The sequence below is a fragment of the Canis lupus genome, chromosome 17, assembly GCF_003254725.2.
Source record: "Canis lupus dingo isolate Sandy chromosome 17, ASM325472v2, whole genome shotgun sequence".
In the NCBI taxonomy this organism is placed as follows: Eukaryota; Metazoa; Chordata; class Mammalia; order Carnivora; family Canidae; genus Canis; species Canis lupus.
In genome coordinates this window covers 9,215,044-9,222,567 of record NC_064259.1, presented here as the reverse complement: position 1 = coordinate 9,222,567, position 7,524 = coordinate 9,215,044, and positions in this window count along the sequence as shown.

Sequence of the window (7,524 nt, the reverse complement as noted above, 5' to 3'; positions counted from 1 at the left end):
CCGGGCCGGCCCCGCCCCGCCCCCGCCCGGGCCCCCCTCATTGCGCCGGGCGCCCATCAATCAGCCCCGCCGCTGCCAGTCCTCGGGCGGCTCCCCGCGCCCGCCGGCCGCGGCCACTGCCATTGCCGAGCTCCCGGCCCCGGCGCCCTCCGGCTCGGCCCCCAGCGCGGTATCCTTCCGCGGCCCGGGCGGGAGCGCACCCGCGCGGGGGACCCACGCGGTACCCACGCGTCTCCCCGGAGCAGCTCGGTGGCGCGCGGTGTGGACTTGCGCGTACCGAGCGCATCCTCCCCGCGCTCCCCCCACCCCCCAACCCCGGAGAGCCGGGCGTCCTGTGAGCATCGGGCCACCGCGCTCCAGATGCTGCTCGGCGCCAGGAGCTCTTCCTCCCTGTCTCGGGGATCGCTTGCACAAGTGGTGCCGCGTGTAGTTTCAAAAATTTAGTTTCGTTATCTTCCCCCCACGCAGCACCCTAGTCCTCGTTTAAAGAGAAAACAATTGCTTGCCTTGCGCTGGTGTCCACCTGCCCTCCAGTCACCGCCTCCCTGCCCCTCCACGCCCCACCACCCCATCACCCGGGCTTTGAGGGGTTTCAGCTGAAGACAACCTTTTGGCTTGGACCAAATTCGATCACTAGTTCTTCCCCTCTGGGGGCGGGAAGGAAGCACCTTCCTCGGTGGTGGTGAGCAGGTGAAACAGACACCTGCTTGCACTTATTCAAGTGCTCTGGACTCCCCCACACCGGAGTGCTGGCCGCATAGGCGCTCCTTGACATTGAGAATCAGGTGCAGTTTCGCAGCCCGCCCCTCCCCGCCAATTCTCAACTTGCTAGGGAGCCTCCAGTCCTCTGGCTTGGGCAGGAGCACACCGGGCAAGAGGGCTTGAACTCCTAAAAAGACCTGGAACTCCGGGCATTCATCTAGTGTATCTTGGTAAAGCAGAAGCAATCTGGTTGAGGAATGACATCTTAAAAAAAAAAAAAAAAAAAAAAAAAAAAAAAATCTTTTTTTTTTTTTTATTTAAAAAAGCAAGGGACTGGGAAAAGTGAATTTAAAGTCTCTTGGAGCTTTCTGAGCTTTCCATGGGATGGATGAATATTTCCTAGTAGGGAGGGAAAGAGGACCAGACGATTTATTGTCCACAGTAGGACACTTCTGAGTAGACAGGGGACCTATTTATAATTATGCACAACCCAGTTAATCTAGTGATAAGAAGTTCCTGGGAAGCTGGCCAGAGAGGACACTGACTGACCATACAGCAGGCCACCACAGGGCCACAGCTTGAAAAGAAGATCAAGAAGTGGCCCCACGGGTCCTGGCACATCTCACCATCTTGCTGCTTGAAAGCCTGCCTAGGACTGGGTCCCCGACCCCAGGGGAATTCACGAGTTCTCCGGGACTATCACCAGGACTGCTAAGCAGAGTCCTTGAATCCAGTTCTGTCCCCGGAAGACATGCAAGTGCTTGTGCCCATCTCAGGAGCAGACCTGAGTAGCCTCTGCAGATGGGTCAGAAAGACACTGGCCTCCTCTGTTCGGTGGCCACCAACAGTGCTTTATACCTAGGGGTTGGGAGGACTTGTCCCCAGGCCTGTGTGGGCCTCTGATTTCAAATGAAAATTGAGTCAAGACTTTTTTTCCTCCCTGGGTCCCTGTTTCTTCAACTGTAAAATGAGAAGCATAACACCCGCCCTGCTCAGCTCACGTGATTGCTTTAGAATTACATTTTCAATTCCAGGAAATCTATGAAGGCTTACTATAAGCCAGGCCCTGTGCTGGTTGTTAAGGGCCCATGTATGAGTAAGATTTGGTCTCTGCCACCCAGGAGCTCAGAGTCTAGCCCCAGAGAAAGGCATGGGAATATGTCATTTCATTGCATAACAATGTGGCAATCAGAATATCAAGGCATCAATGGAACATACTGGAAGAAGCAACTTTTCCTGGACTTCAGGGAGTTTTCCCAGAAAATGTTATTTTATTTTTTTATTTTTTATTTTTTTACCTCAAATTAATCCAGAGCAAATATTTGCTGAAACCTACTATGTGCCAGACACTGGGTATGGAGATACAATGATTTTTAAAAAATACATTTCCTGTCTTTGTGGAGCCATGAAATAACACGAATAAGAGAATAAGAGATCTTCGTTGGCATTTCAGGGACAAAGAAAGAATGTGCAAAAACAAAGGAGTGGGATTCTCTGAAATTTCTAGTAATTCGCCATGGTTCCAGTATTGACAGTTTGAGAGCAGTGGCCAGGCCTGTGGCTGGGCCAAATGAGTCGGAATTCGAATGGGAAGGGATTCAAAGACCAGCTAGAGATCGTGGTCTTCTTGGTAGAGGAGATGTAGCATCTAGGCTGGTGTTAAACCAGGAAGTGGCAGGGTCAGATTGGGGTTTTAGAAAAATCAGGCTGGAGGTCATGTGCATGCTTTCCAGAACATTCCAGTGAGTTTACAAGGAGGGAGGGAGAGCCCTATATCCGGAGAGATCAAGAAAATTATAAGCTGATAGTGGTGTGTAACCGATGCTTACATGATTGATGGTGTATTTATTACTTCTGATGTAAAATATGCAGTGGCTACTTCTTCCTCATTCTCAAAGGCCAGATTCACGTCCTTTGGAAGCCACTGCAGCACAGGATAAATTAGATAATTATACCAAGTGCCTTCAACATTTTTATGCTTATTAACAGTCATCGTGCTTGGATTGAAAAAAAGCCAGTAGTAGGAAGATCTGGGTGGGACTCTTCATTCATTCACTGTGTAGCCATATGACCATGGATGAATTTAGAATATCTTAATTATAAAGTGACATTATAATCTGAATTTTACTTGACACATGAAAATTATGAACGATGTGTATAAAGCAACCAGCACAATGTCTTGCACGTAATAGAAATAGTTACTATTACTATTACTACTATTATTATTGGGGTACACATCCATAGAGCAATCCAGCATAGTAATAATGGATAGGGGTGCCTGGGTGGCTCAGTCGGGTAAGTGTCTGACTTTGGCTCAGGTCATGGTCCCAGGGTCCTGAGATCAAGTCCTGCTTAGGGTTCCCTGCTCAGGGGGCAGTCTGCTCCTCCTTTCCCCCTGCTTGAGGTCTCTCTCACTCTCTCTTTCAAATAAATCAATAAAATCTTTCAAAAATAATGATAATAGATAAAATAGATAAAATGCTTACGGTATCAGTAAGATGGGTGGGAGTAGTTAACCATACAGTGGTGGGAATGGCTACATACGTATGCAGCTATGATAAAATATGTGGCAGTTAGAGAAGGGAGGCACATTTTAACCCAGCCACTTTAATCCAGACTGGATCAAATCCAGTCGCCTTAGTTAACCAGTCTGCTGTGTGTGATTTCCAGAACATTCTCTGTTTTGAAATGGATTTAACTGCTCTCTCCTTTACGTCGGTACTGTTTCTTTCATTCATTTAGCAAGCATGTAGTAGTAAGTACCTGCTAAGCGTGAAGTCCTAAGCTAAGGGCTGTGTTTATTGGTCGGATAAATGGGTTTTGAAAAGAATTCCTAAGACAACTGTATTGCTTTAAGGCTAACATCTACCGAAGGTGATGACATTCATCTTTCTTAAGCAGCTCTTACAGCAAACCCTACCTAGGCTCAAAACTCTGTGACTAACTCGCAGGACAAATTGTAGAGAATGCCACCTTATGCAGATGTGCAGACCATGGACCCAACTCCAGAACAATCCATTCCCACTGAGATCTCTGTGAATGGCATCCCTGGCGGCCTACGGAACGGTTTTCTCAGCCACACGTGGAGTGTCAAGTTTAGACTCATGGGGCTGGAATTCAAGGAGTGAACAACTTCATCTCCCACTCTTACAAGTGACAACCTCCCTCCTCCCGCACCTGCTTACTGGAGCTCTGTGCACTGCAGGTTCCCACCGCTGTGCTGATGTCTGGGGTTATACCTTCTTCCATATTTGGTGCCTCCATGGTTCCCAGGAATTACTTCCTGCCAAGATGTTCCCTCCACCTCACTCAACTCTTCCCATCCGTGTTCCCAGCTCTAGCTGGCTCTGTGGATTCCTCAGCCTTCGCATGATGTGTTTGACATCAAGGGGGGCAGGGCTGTGCTTGGCCAATAACGGGGAGATTTGTGGTCTTCATGTATGAGTTGCAATCGAGATACTCCTGATAGGGTCTCCAGATGGCTTAGCCTTGAAGGTCAGTAAAAATAACCAAGATCAATGCCCCTAACTACTCCTCCACGCAAGATTTAACTAGCCAGTGTTGGCAAGACCATATCAGGATGCCATATCCACACCCTGCTCTGCAGTGGTTCCAGGAGGTCTCCTGTCTTACACTGACTTCTTCGCTGTCTCCCCAGGTTCCATTAGCACTATTTCATTATTCCATGTTCAACTTCATATCCCTTGTTGCCATCCTTAAACATCCTGTCAACTCTAGAAAGGGTTTCTGTCCTCCCTTTGTGTAAGGAGGAAGGAAAAGATCCACGGAAGAAGCTGCCCACCTACGCTGTGGCAGCCACTGGAGATGCACTTGGTCAGGTTCCTGGTGATCCTGGGGTTTAAGGATAGTCAGGACCCGGAGATACATTTCCAGTGGCGATGAGGCCTGTTTCTAGGTTTCATGCCATAAATGGCCCCATTACTTTGGAATCTTCTCTATTACTAACTTTTATATTAGTTATGTTTAATTATGCCTTTGGGTACCACTTTCTTTCTCTCTGATTCTTACACAACACTCAAAATAAGTATCATTACTCTCACTTTATAAATGAAGGAACCAGGACCCAGATATATTAATTAATTTTTTCCATGGTGGCCTATTATTGCTCAATGGCTGTGCAAGGGTGTGTGTGTGTGTGCGCACACGCACTCGTGTGTGTGTCTAGAGGAAGAAGAGGGGCAGGGGAATGAGTTTCTTCTGGAACTCTATGATGTTTTACTATATCACATTGCCTGTCATCAGGCTTTCTAGAGAGTTCCAACCCTTTGGGTACAATCACCAACTCAAAACCTTCCCTTAACAGTGAGTTCTTTTCTCAATTTTTTTTTTAACCACCCATGCTTGGAAATCAGTTGTTTATTTACAAGTTGACTCCCAGTAGTAGCTATTAAAAAGTGACTTCTTGGGGTACCAGGGTGGCTCAGTAGGTTAAGGTCCAACTCGATCTCAGCTCAGGTCTTGATCTCAGGGTCATGAGTTCAAAAGCCACATTGGGATCCATGCCCAATTATTAAAATAAATAAACAAACAAATAAAAGGTTTGTTTGTTTGTTTTATCATGGCTAGGTAGGGGATATGTTTTTCTTTTTTGCATAAATGGTCCACTGGGAAAAGTCCAGGGTATGAATACAAAAGAAATTGCCATGTAGGAACCATTTTCACCCCACAGTCCTGGTTTTGTAGCTGGGCTGTAGTTTGTGTTTGTTTTTGTGTAGTTGTGTAGTTTGTGTTTGTTTTTGTGTGTTGTTTTGTGTGTTTTCCCATGGTTTTGTCTTTGTTTCTTACACAGGAAAATAGTTTTGAGTACTCACCAGTGAAATGAGTAGAAGAGAATTTCTGTTGTTACTCAAATTAAGAGGAGGGCAGGAACTCCAGCATCTGGGAATCTTCTGGGTCTTGCAGACGGTCTATGCTCTTATTACCTGTCGCTGAGCAGCTAGTAGAAAAGTAAAAGTGGGTAAAATGAACCAGCTAGTCTGGGAGGTGGTCCTGATTTACAAGTCATTAGAGTGCTAGGTTTCTGTCCAGACAAACTCTGCCTGAAGCTACTCTGGTAAATCCAGTGTGTTTCCATACCTGGCACACAGACCCAGTCTGCAGGAGAAGCCCCCACCGGCTGTAGGGCCCTGAACGGTACTTTCCTCTCCTTCCTTTCCTGATGTGGAGATAGTAGCACTTTGCTGAGAGAGGGAAGAGGAAAAATCAAATGATCGCCTCAGCCCCCTTTCAGCTTCTAAGATCCAAACTTCAGGATGGGGAAAAGGGCTCATCACCAGTAGATCAATGTCTGAACCATGGTGCATTGAGTTTTCAGCCCATTTGGGCCCCCGGGCAGCCAATTAGTAGCAACAAGGCCTTGGGAAGCCCTGATTGCTCGGATTAAGGTTTCTACGAATTAATATGTGCAACAGGCTTGCCAACTTACAGAGTGCTGGTGCATATTTGTCCCCTGTAATCCTCACAGTAGCTCTACAAGGAGGCTTCATTATCAGCTTCAGAAAAAGAAACTGAGTCTCCAGGAAGTGAAATTGCCAGCTAATGAGCACAGAACCAGTCCATCTGATAGCACAGCCCGTGTGCACTTTGTAATACAGTTCTGCTTCCTACCCCCACTCTTTCGTGTCCTTGGTCCTCTTGTCCCTCTTCTTCCTCTGTGTCTCCCCTCTCTCTTCTTCCACCTGTATCGACCCACCATCTTAAATTTCAAACCATTTTTGGATCATATGTTGGGGGTCCTTGCATAGGATTTCATTTGAGTACAACTCTAAAGTTGCAAACGAGGGAAGTAGGTCTGAACAGAAAGGTAATATCTATAGAATAGCAGTTTCCACCTCGGGAGCCCTGGATGCCCAGGTGGGCTTGGAGCAGAGCACGCACAGCGAAGGTGGCTCAGCTCCACATAGGGCAGCCCACTCGGCAGACACCTGCGGGGGGCTGGGGGAGCACATGGAGTGTCTCACCCTTGCCTGTGAGATTCGCTTTCAAATATGCCTACATGCTTTTGTGGTTAATAAAATACAATATGTAAACAAATCACCCATTTCATAATACATTTTCCCCATTTAGGCAATTAAAAATATATCTAAGTATAATTGCAAACCCTGGAGACAACATAAAATTTCATTTCATTCTCATTGGGTCCCAAGACTCAAAGGTTGAGGCTTGTTTGGTACTGGATGGATGGTTCCTAGCAATTCATCCAACACTTTAGAAAATGTGTCCTTCTGTAGGTGTGGGCCTGGGGGATGGTGCAGGGTCCTGAGTGTGTAAATTGGAGGAGAGGTTGCTGGAATAAAATCCCTTGTCATACGGCTCCTGGGTGGCTCCGTGGTTGAGCTACTGGGATGGAATCCTGTATTGGGCTCCCTATAGGGAGCCTGCTTCTCCTGATGCCTGTGTCTCTGCCTCTCTCTCTGTGTCTCATGAATAAATAAATACAATCTAGATAAAATAAATAAAATATAATAATATAAAATAATTCCTTGTTGCAAGTGAGAGATGCCCCAGGGCCCAGGGATCATTCTTTTCATTTGCATAATAAAAGAATCTACTAACAAATATGACTTTTAGGGGTTTTTGCCACAGGGAAGTAAGTCCCTTTCTCTATGGCCTGCGGCACAGTTGCTCAGTGACCACAGGGCTTGATCGCAGACAAACTTAAGGAAATGGCATCTGGGAAAGAGCTCGGTGCAAAAGTCAAATAGCCATCACTCAACAAGTCAAGGGGACATTTAGTGAGCCCTTATCCTCAACGGTGGCTCTGTGACCTTAGGTGAGTTCCCTTAGTTTCTGCTTCTTTAA